The sequence below is a fragment of the Jaculus jaculus genome, chromosome 7 (assembly GCF_020740685.1).
Source record: "Jaculus jaculus isolate mJacJac1 chromosome 7, mJacJac1.mat.Y.cur, whole genome shotgun sequence".
Taxonomy (NCBI): domain Eukaryota; kingdom Metazoa; phylum Chordata; class Mammalia; order Rodentia; family Dipodidae; genus Jaculus; species Jaculus jaculus.
Genome location: NC_059108.1, coordinates 99,906,473 through 99,917,816, shown reverse-complemented (window position 1 = coordinate 99,917,816; position 11,344 = coordinate 99,906,473). Strand labels below are relative to the sequence as shown.

The window sequence follows — 11,344 nt, the reverse complement described above, 5'->3', positions numbered from 1 at the left end:
CAGATGCATGTGCCACCTTGTACATCTGACTTTAAGTGGATACTGGCAAATCAAACCTCGGTCCTTAGGTTATACAGAGAAGTGGCTTATCTGCAAAGCCATCTCTCCACCCTTACACTTTTTTATCTGTTTTCTTTACAATCATGCAACATTACTATGATTTCTAAATAGCCTGTTATAATCAAAATAATTTTTGTAAGCCTCGTGGTAACAGTGAATCAAAATTCTACAGTAAGAAGTCAAAAATGAGTAATGAATCAAACACACTACTGAAATAAATCTAACCAAAAATGAATACAGTTAGAAAGGGAACAATAGAAAATAATAAAGAAAGAAGGATCAAAGAAAGACCCTGGAGAGGGTAGATGAAGACTGACCTTACTCTTCTACAGCTTCTCTCTCTCTCTCCTCTCTAACTCTTTTATATTAGTTATAATTTTCTTCCTTTTCTTAGTGGGCACTGACCTGTAACTCCCAGTGCCAGCATGTGGCTATCATCCACAATGAGCTTTTGATCAGAGAGACCTACAAAGTTTCCTAAAAGAAAGACAGATTTCTGTCAGAGTATTTGATGACCCACCAAAGGTTAGTGGTAAGACACTACTGCTGAAGACACCTTATGTGGTTGACATGTAAAATGGAATGGTGTGGCTGGAAGCTGGAAGAGAGTCAGTCCCCAGACAGTCAGGGAGTCTAATGGCAGAAGGTGCTATATCGATGACTGGGGGAAAATGACCAATATCTGTCCAAGCAACTCATGGCCTAACCAACCTACTTAGCAGCAAATAACCTGTTGTGATGCTCACACAAGTGCATTAGTGGCACACAGCCATGGTGGGAAACCAACTGCTCTTGATTCGGCTAAATGATCCCCTCAGTGGTATGGCACCAATAGCTGGATCTGGGAAACAAGTCAGAAACATATCCAAACATAACCCCACTCTCCATTAACAAATTATCACCAATTGTGGGCTACAAGAGGGCCTACACCTATTAAATTCACTATAAGAGAAAGTAAAGGTTATCTCATTTGTCTGGTGCTAACTTACTCTCTGTAGGAGAATCTGCTTCTCTTTTTCAGATAGATGTAGATCCTAAGAAGAGAGCCACCCCATCATACCTCAAAAGGGCCCTGGCTGAAACTAGAACAATTGGCGAAACAAGCAAGTGTGCTGTTTTCTTTGTGAACTGGATACCAGCACAATGGTGAAGGAGATCAACACAGAGAAAAAAAAAAAATCAACTCCTACCAAATCAGAGATCCAGAGACCCAGAGGCCCCCAACACCTCATCAATGAAGCACACCAAAAATGAAACCAACATGGCTCAGGGAAATTTTGTGGAAGAGGGGGCAGAAAGAAGGTCAGAAACACATGTTGGGTCATGATATGCAGAGACATGTATCCTATCCATAACTGTGGGCTAACTCCACAATGCATGACCCATATACCTCAACAAGGAGGGACTAGGGGGAGGGGTAGGACATGGATGAGCCTAACAATGGTACCAAATTGACTGTATTCGCTGAGTACAAAATTAACTTAAAAAAGAAAGAAAGAATGATCAATAAAACTAATAGGAGAGCTATACTTCAATGTAGTAAGAGGAGGTGGTATTATTCTTGCATTTCAGCAATGGACAGATAATGACAGGAAATCAACACAATTAAATAATTCAGAGTGAAATTGTACCCTAGACCTATGGACCTGAAGCTATCTACAGAAAATTCTTTCTAACAGTTACATAACAAACTTTTGTTTTTCCATGAGAACAAGGGAAGCCCTTCAGAGTATATCATAATGTAGGCTACAGAACAACTTTCAAAATTTTTAAATTGTAATCTTAGAAAGTACCTCTTTCAATCACATATCAATTAAAGCTAGAAATCAATAACTAGGAAAACTTTGAAGACTTTTTAAATATACAACTGACTTTTAAGCAAGTTACAGAGAAAGATCACAAGGATACTTAAACACATCTTGAAACAAAATAAAATAGTGAAATAAAATACAGAAACCTGTTGAATATTGCAAAAGCAGCACTAAAAGTGAAGTTTATGGTAATCCATGTCTACATCAAAAAAGTAGGAAGATCTCAAATGACCAGGTTTTACTGAGAAAACAAGAACAAACAAACTAAAACTTAGAAGGAAAGGTGTAACCTGATAAGAGTAATTTATAAATTTTATAAAATTATAATTTTATAAATAAATTAAAAAGAAACTACAATTTAAAAGATCAATGGAAGAAAGAGATGATTCTTCAAAAATGAAATATGACTTGCATGCAGTTCATTAGACAAAGAAATAAAAGACAATAAAGATTCAAATACAACCAGAGCAAAAAAGGAGACATTAGAACTGACACCATAAAAACATAAAGGATTGTTAATTGTTACTATTGAAGCCTAAGCATCAACAAATGGATAGCCTAGAAAAAAATAGATAAATTCCTAGACATAGTTAAAATGATTCAGACTCACTATTGATTCCACCAAAAGTTCAAAACTTGGGCTGGAGAGATGGCTTAGCGGTTAAGTGCTTGCCTGTGAAGTCTAAGGACCCCGGTTCAAGGCTCAATTCCCCAGGACCCACATTAGCCAGATGCACAAGCAGGCGCACGAGTCTGGAGTTCATTTGCGGTGGCTGGAAGCCATTCTCTCTCTCTCTCTCTCTGTATCTGTCTTTCTGTCTGTATCTTTAGCTCTCAAATAAATAAATAACTGAACAAAAAAAGAAATTTTTAAAAAAAGTTCAAAACTTTTCCAAAGATTGAAAGAGAATGAATTTCTCCAAATACATTCTACAAAAGGAACATTACCCTGAAAGCAAAACAAGAGCACACAAAAGGAAACTCCAAGCTAATATCCTTGATGAACAGAGATAAGAAAAACCCTCATTGATTCATTGACAATCGACCTGCAACAGCACATTAAATAAATAATTCACCATGATAAACTGAGATACATCCTGATGGCAGGAGGATTGATCAACATATGTTAGTTAATGAGTATGAACAAAAATAACAAAATCTGTATAATTGACACAGCAGATGCAGAACAATTATTTTATTCCTCATGATAAAATGCTGAACAAGTTAGGTATAAAAGTAACACAAAATAATGAAAACCACTAAACAAACTAAACAAAAAGAATGATCTATAAGGAATGTGAAAATGCTGAAAACTGTCTTTCAACAATAAGATACAAGATGAGGATGTCCACTTTATCACTTATATTCAATATAGAACAATGCAAAGGAATGCTTTTAGCTCTTTGATAATGTCACTGGATGGTCAGTCAGGTTTAGTGGCTTCTTAGAAGACCCTGTGCAGTTCCTTTCTTTATTCCTATACAGAGTATGTTTACTTTTCTGTTGGATTCTTTCAAGCTTTTCTCTGAATGTTTTTCCTCCATTTAGTTTTTCAGCAGTATACATTTGCTTGAGTTTGATTTTTGTCTTGTGCATTTTATCTATAATCTATCCATCATCCATCTATTTTGGTAACAGTGAATTATATGCTTTGTGGTTCAACAATTTTGTAAACTGGAAATGTACCACCCAGCATTACTGAAAATATTTCCACCACTCTGTTCTCTTTCTTCCTTTGGCTTTCCAATTGCACATACATCATAATCATTGATATTATCAAACAGTTGATCATTTGCCTAATGTTTCTACTGTCTTTATTAATGTCTTTGTTTAATTATATTTCATTTTTTTTTGAGTTAAACACATTTCCCTTAAAGTTTATTTCTTTTCTTGTATACTTCAAATTTACTATGAGACTATTAAAGGCATCTTCTCTCACTGGTGTTCTGTTTTTCATTTTCAGGGTTTACATCTCTTTTTTTTCTTGTAATTCCTACTGCTATGCTAAACTCAAAACATTAATTTTTTTCAAGTCTTTCTCTTCATATCTTTTATCGATAGTTATTTTAATTTTCTAGTTGAAAATTCCAAGATTTAGTTATATCTTAGTCTAGCTTCCATGACCTTTGTCCATGACATAACTTCTATATTATTTTGTTATTGGAGTATTATTGAAAGGCATTTTTTTGTTGAGAATCATTTTGTATAAGGCAGACCAAATGGTTGAACCTTCACCAGGCCCTTACAGGAAACACCTGAACCACAAGACACTGGAGATGGTAGGATCAAGTCTAACCTAAATCCTCTACATCTTCCCTCCCTCCCTCTCCCTCTCCCTCTCCCTCTCCCTCTCCCTTTCCCTCTCTCTCTCTCTCTCTCCTCTCTAACTCCTATATATTAGTTACTTTTTCTCCTTATTTTCTTAGGGGGCACTGACCTGTAACTCCCAGTACCAGCATGGGGCTGTCATCCACAATGAGCTTTTGATCAGAGAAACCTACAAGGTTTTCTAAAAGAATGGCAGATTTCTGTCAGAGTACTTGATGACCCACCAAAGGTTAGTGGTAAGATCCTACTCCTGAAGATACCTTCTGTGGTTGACATGTAAAATGTAATGGCATGGCTGGAATTTGGAAGAGAGTCAGTCCCCAGACAGTCAGCATGTCTAGTACCAGAGGGTGCTACATGGGCTACTGGGGGAAATGAGCAAAATCTATCCAAGCAATTCATGGTCCAACCTACTTAGCAGCAAATAACCTGTTGTGATGTCCACACAAGTGCAATAGTGGCACACAGCCATGGTGGGGAACCAACTGCTCTTGATTTGGCCAACTGATTCCCTCAGTGCTAGGAGACCCATAGCTGGAGCTGGGAAACAAGTCAGAACCAAATCCAAACATAAGCCCACTCTCCAATATCAAGCTACCATCAATCATGGGCTACAAGAGGGCCTACACCTATTAAACTCTCTATAAAAAAAGTAAGGGATATCTCATTTGTCCTGGCACTAACTTACTGTCCATTGGAGAATCTGCTTCTCTTTTTCAGATAGATGCAGATCCTAAGGAGAGAGCCACCCCATCATACCTCAAAAGGGCCCCAGCTGAAACTGAGGAAAATTGGTAAACGAGCATGGGTGCTGTTTTCCTGATGAACCAGATATCAGCACAAGGGGAAAGGAGACTAACACAGAGAAAAATCAACTCCTACCAAATCAGAGATCCAGAGCCCCAGACGCCCACAACACCTCATCACTGAAGCAGACCAAAAATGAACCCAACATGGTTCAGGGAAATTTTGTGGAAGAGGGGGCAGAAAGAATGTCAGAGCCACATGTTGGGTCATGATATGCAGAGACATTTATCATACCAATAACTGTGGGCTAAACCCACAATGCATGACCCATATACCTCAACAAGGAGGGGCCAATGGGGAGGGGTAGGTACTTGCAGAATAGAAAACAAATAAATAAAATAAAAATAAATTAAAAAAAGAAAAGGAAAGGAAAACAAATCAATAGCAAGAAAAGCTAAATAGCATACACAAAATCATGAAAACTAAACAATCCACTACTAAACTATGAATAGGTTGTGAAGAAATCAAGAAGGAAATCAAAAACTTCATAGAGTCAAATGATAATGAGAACACAACATAGCAAAACTTTTGGGACATAAGAAGGACAGTCCTAAGAAAGAAAGTCATAAGTAAACAACTTAATTTTTCACTTTAAGCCCTTGGCAAAGCATGAACAAGGAAAACTGAAAATCAGTAGACAGGAAGAAGTAATAAAGATTAGGGCAGAAATCAATGAAATAGCAACCAAAACAAAGCGAAACAACAAAAATAAACAGTCCAAAGAATTAGTGAAACAAAGAGTTGGTTCTTTGAGAATATAAAGCATAAACAAGTTTGATAAAACTTTAGCAAATCTGACCAAAAGAATGATAGAAGAAATACAAATTAACAAAATTAGAGATGAAAAAGACACCATCACAACAAATACCAGAGAATTTTTTTAAATCATAAGGACATTCTATAAGAATATATGCTCCAGTAAGTTCCAAAATCTGAAAGAAATGTATGATTTCCTTGATTTATATGATCTACCAAAGTTAAATCAAGATGATGTTAACCACTTAAAAAAACCTATAACAAGTATGGAGATCCAAGCAGTTATAAAAAAAAAAAAAAAAATCTCCCTACTTAAAAAAAGTCCAAACCCAGATGGATTCACTGGTGAATTTTATCAGACCTTCATGGAAGAACTAGCACGAATGCTTCTCAAGCTTTTCCATAAAATAAAAAAGGAAAGAATCCTCAAACATGCTTTCTACAAAGCCGGCATCACCCTGACACCAAAATCAGACAAAGATAGAACAAAAAAAAAAAAAATGAAAAGAACTGACCAATATACTTCATGAATATAGATGCAAAACTTTTCAACAAAATACTGGCAAACAGAATTCAAGAATATATCAGAAAGACCAATCATTCTGACCAAGTGGGCTTTATCCCAAAGATGCAGGGATGGTCCAACATATACAAATCAATAAATGTAATACATCATATAAATGGTTTGAAGGACAAAAATCACATGATCATCTAATTAAATGCAGAAAAAGCATTTGACAACATCCAACATTCTTTCATGATAAAAGTCCTACATAGACTAGGAATAGAAGGAACATATCTCAACATAATAAAGGTTAGTTATGACAAACCTACAGCCAACATAATACTAAATAGAGAAAAACCTGAAGCTTTTCCACTAAAATCAGGAACACATCAAGGGTGTTCACTCTTCCCCCTTTTATTTGATATAATACTGGAAGTCTTAGCCATAGCAATAAGGCAACAGACACATGAAAAGAATACAAATTGGAAAGGAAGAGATCAAGATAACATTATTTGCAGATGATAAGATTCTATACATAAAGGGCCCTAAAGACTCTACCAGTAAACTGTTAAGAGCTTATAAATACCTACATCTATGTAGCAGGATACAAAATAAACATGTAGAAATCTCCTCCATGTAGAGCAGCTGATAGAAATCTGGAAAAAGCTATGCTGCATGCAGTTCAATGGGAGAGAAATCATCAGGAGAGAAATCAACAGTGGATACTGCAAGCCTTAAAATTGGCCTGCCAGCCCAAATGAGCTAGCAGGTGCAATAAAGGCATGTGTGTTATGGAGGACACCAAACACTGTCTAATTGGACTGCAGGCCCACTCCACAGGAAGGAATACATCCCTGATACTGAAAACCTACAACAGGGATAGTCATGAGCCCTAGGGGTATAATGTCTTCTGGTATCTTGACAAATGTATATACTATGTACACCAAACCTCCAGTAAGCATTTCTATTAATGTTTATACCAATCTATTAATGCCACTCTCATTTTTGATTAGAGAAAGCTTCTCAAGGTGGTGACCTTGAGATGACTGAGAAGGCACCAGGGTGCTGTGAAGAAGTGACAGAGGAGTGCTCAGCACTGAAATGTCTCTATCACATCTTCCAAGGCTCAGAGTCCATTGCAGAAGAGGTGGCAGAAATAATGTAAGAGCCAAAGGAAGGGTAGGGCTCCTCACAATACACTCTTCCAGCCACAAAATGGATATCCATGACCTCACAGTACCTGGCACTACCTACACAAAACCATCATAATAGGAGGAAAAGATCATGAAATAACAAATAACAGAGAGACTAATTGAGTGGGGCAGGGGATATGATACAGAGTGGAGTTTCAAAGGGGAAAGTGGGGAGAGGGAGGTCATTACAATGGGTTATTGTCTACAATTATGGAAGTTGTCAATAAAAAATAAATTAATAATAAAACATATATAAAGTTTAGCTCAATCTCTATAAGCCTTTGTTTCCATCTCTTTTATTAAGAATTATCACACGTTTTTCACAAATGTGTTTAAAAGTATATAGAACAATAAGCTTGTGAAGTACAGATGGCAGCATACATATTAGTTTACTGTGGACTTTCAGCTGTAAGAAAGGAGGCCCAATCACTAAGACAAGCATGAAAATATACCTTAAATGCTTATAAAGTAGAATTTGAATAAACTAGGCCATGAAAAGTTGACTTTATTATTTTAACAAAATCGACTTGGGGTTTACAAAACATTCCATGTGTAAAGCAAACACCAGAAAAGTCACCCAATAAGGAATAAAATGTATACATTTATAAATAACAACATCTATATTAAAACATTTGGAACAGAACAAAACTACTTAAAATTGCAGGAAATATTCATAGGAATCAATAAATAAAAGTGTCATTTATATAAAAGTATTTTCCAAATATACTTCCTAACAAGTATTATATAAGCATATAAAAATGTAAGGCATCTTTACTTTTCATGGACAGCCACTGAAACCTAACTCCAGATGTATATGCCAGTGTGCATCTGACTTTACATGGGTACTGAGGAATCAAACCTGGGTTAGGCTTTGGAGGCAAGTACCTTAACCACTGGACCATCTCTCCAGACCAATTTAAATTATTTAATAATGTTAATAGTGCTTTTCAGTTTTCCAGGGGGAGCGGAAAATCTGGAACATTTTATCTTGTGTACAGTAACAAATCAACAATGAATATTATGTTATCTGAATATTCAACTAATTAAATGAAAATTGCAAAAAAAATTGACACTATAAAGTAAGAACATTTTCTAATAATCATTTATATCTTATCAAGAATGAGAAATTATTCAGATGATTTATTTCTGCCTAGTCTATGATTTATTAAAAACTTCCTAAAAGTTAACATCATTAATGTTAATCAAATAAATATACAAAGTAAATCAAGCACATGAGTCCAATATTATTCATTTAATGGCACTGAGAATATAAATTACAGATCTATGTTCATAATAGTCAGATAATTGAGAACACTCAAAACATCTAAGTGGTTAGCAGTGTGATAGTAGTGTGAAAATTAAGTCAATCAGTGTAACAAAATTTTCATTCTTCCACAGATTGTTCTGCTTCTGTGATGGTTCACTGTAATATAGTGGAGGCATAAAGTAAAAGATATGTCAACATGCCAGATTACTAAATTATCTCTTATATTGCTTTTAGTCACATAGAAAAGTTTCATTTTGTAACTTTGTATTAATTTCAGTTTCAAAAATAGTTATCAAATACCTAATATAAACAAGGTATAATATGTGCTAAAGATGCACCAGGTAAAATCCACACACTAGCTCTACCATTACAAGCTCTTACGTAACACAAAGGTCATCCAATAAAGCTATTTCCTATATAGTAGGATGATACTAGACATAAAAAGAGTTCTGTGGAGAAAAAGAAGATCATAATAGAGAATAGATCTAATTTAAAATTCCAACAAAAATTACTAATTAGGTTAAGTTTTCCTGAGAGGAAATGGAAAAATCCAGATATTGAAATTAGGTCCCAATCACACTATGGGCAAAATTCATTTCTAAAGCCATCAGTTAGCACAAAGTTCTTTTTCTTTTTCTTTTCTTGTTTTCTGGGGGGTGGGTTTCAAGGTAGGATCTCACTCTAGCCCAGGCTGACCTGGAATTAACTCTGTAGTCTCAGGCTGGCCTCAAACTCACTGTGATCCTCCTACCTCTGCCTCCTGAGTGCTGGGATTAAAGGCGTGCACCACCATGCCCAGCTTACTCTTCTCTTGCTGCTGTAAACAAATGCCCATCTAGTTTTACTGGGTGGTAGGGAATTGAACCCAGGCCAGAAGGCTTTGCAAGCAAGCACATTTGACTGATGAGCCATCGCCCTTGCTCCTGACCTTGAACTACTAATCCTCCTGCCTCCATCTCCTGAGTGCTGGGATTGCAGGGACATACCACCATGCCTGGTTTATGGAGCAGCTTCATGGTATGCAAGAAGCCTGGGCAGCTACAGAATAGGCAAGTTCCCTATCAAGTGAGCTACATCCTCAGCCTTTCTTCCTTTTCCCCTTTCTCTTTCTTTTTGTATTCCTCTGTTCAATCTTGGCTGCCACTATGAGACAGACAGAAAGTGTGAGGATACGTTTTTCCTTGTATCTGTCGTGGAAACCTTGATAGCAGACAATAACTGCTTCAGGTCTGTCAAATAGATGAGTAGTTATTTTTCTGTTCTACACATGTAAAATGCATCATAAGGTAAAAATAAGATATAATAGTAATATTTTATCTCGTTAATTTTAACCAACTTTTCTATTCATTTCATACATTGCTTTCTGTCTCAAAACCTCTACCCATATAAACAACCTTATGAACTATGGCATATATTATTTTTCTTTTTTTTATTATTACAATATATTAACTGCAAGGGTTGATGGGTTTTGCTGTGATATTCTTATGCACCTAGTTAACATATTCACCCTCTCTATCATCCTTTTTTATCCCTCTGTTCCCCTCATTGCCCCTTTTACTGTCCTACTATTTCTTCTTTTCTGTTCATGTCATTATTTTATCCCAATACTCGTAACACATATTTCATTCTCTTACCCCAAGGAATTCTTTTTGCCAAATGCAAATGTTTATCCTATTATTCTGCTCAATTGCATAACAAAACCAATGAAAATAATGATTCATTTACTATGGCATTTTACTTTTTCACTGAATTTCTACATATTAAATTCCTGTAGAAGATAAAGAGTAAATCCACAGAGCATTAAACAATGAAGACAAATTCTGTGGATCAAATAAATTATAGTTATCAATAATACATAATATAGAAAATACAAAAATGTTTTTATTTAGTGTATTTTAAGACCAAGGTTCATAAAACACATCTTCAACTAAATTCATTTTATCATGTTTTTGCTAAGAAATGTTACTTAACATCTGCATGCCTCCTTTTTTTGGTTCCTAATATGAAAGTAACAATTATACTGACAGCGAGATATATTCTACTTTATAACTTTGGGTAAGTGTTTATAATGTTTAAATGTTTATATAAAAACATATAATCATTAAAGAAAGAGCTACCAACACAAGAGCTAGTGATTCTACTAACTGTTAGATATTTTAAAGCCACCCTTAATGACTGAAGGATGGCTTTTAAATTAATGATTAAATTATGTCACATGTATTGACAAAGCTGTCTTTTAATGATTTCAATTGGAGAAAGTGTAAACCAACATGTGAAAGGAAAATTCTTGTTGAGAAGTTCAGAATTAATTATTAATATTCTCATCATGTGACTAAAAATTAATATTAGCGTCATGTGATGGATAAGCATTTTGTAGATGGAACAATAACTATGAAATATCAATATATTTCTGAAAACCACTGGCTTGGTTAGTAAGACAAATGCAACCTAAGAATCTTATTAATCAAAAACAAAATGTATGTGAGTTTTAATTGAATAAAAATAGAACATATATTATTAATTGCCAGTCTCAACTACAAGAAGATCTATGGTGTGACACTTGGGGAACACACTGTTTTAGTACAAGAGTAGCTGCTTTTTACTGAGGATTAGTTAA

General features: G+C 35.3%; 1 pseudogene; it reads right to left on the bottom strand.

The window, feature by feature from the left end:
* Window positions 1-9,838: 9,838 nt before the first annotated feature.
* LOC123462624 lies at window positions 9,839-9,972 on the bottom strand (annotated as a pseudogene).
* Between the last annotated feature and the right edge of the window lie 1,372 nt (window positions 9,973-11,344).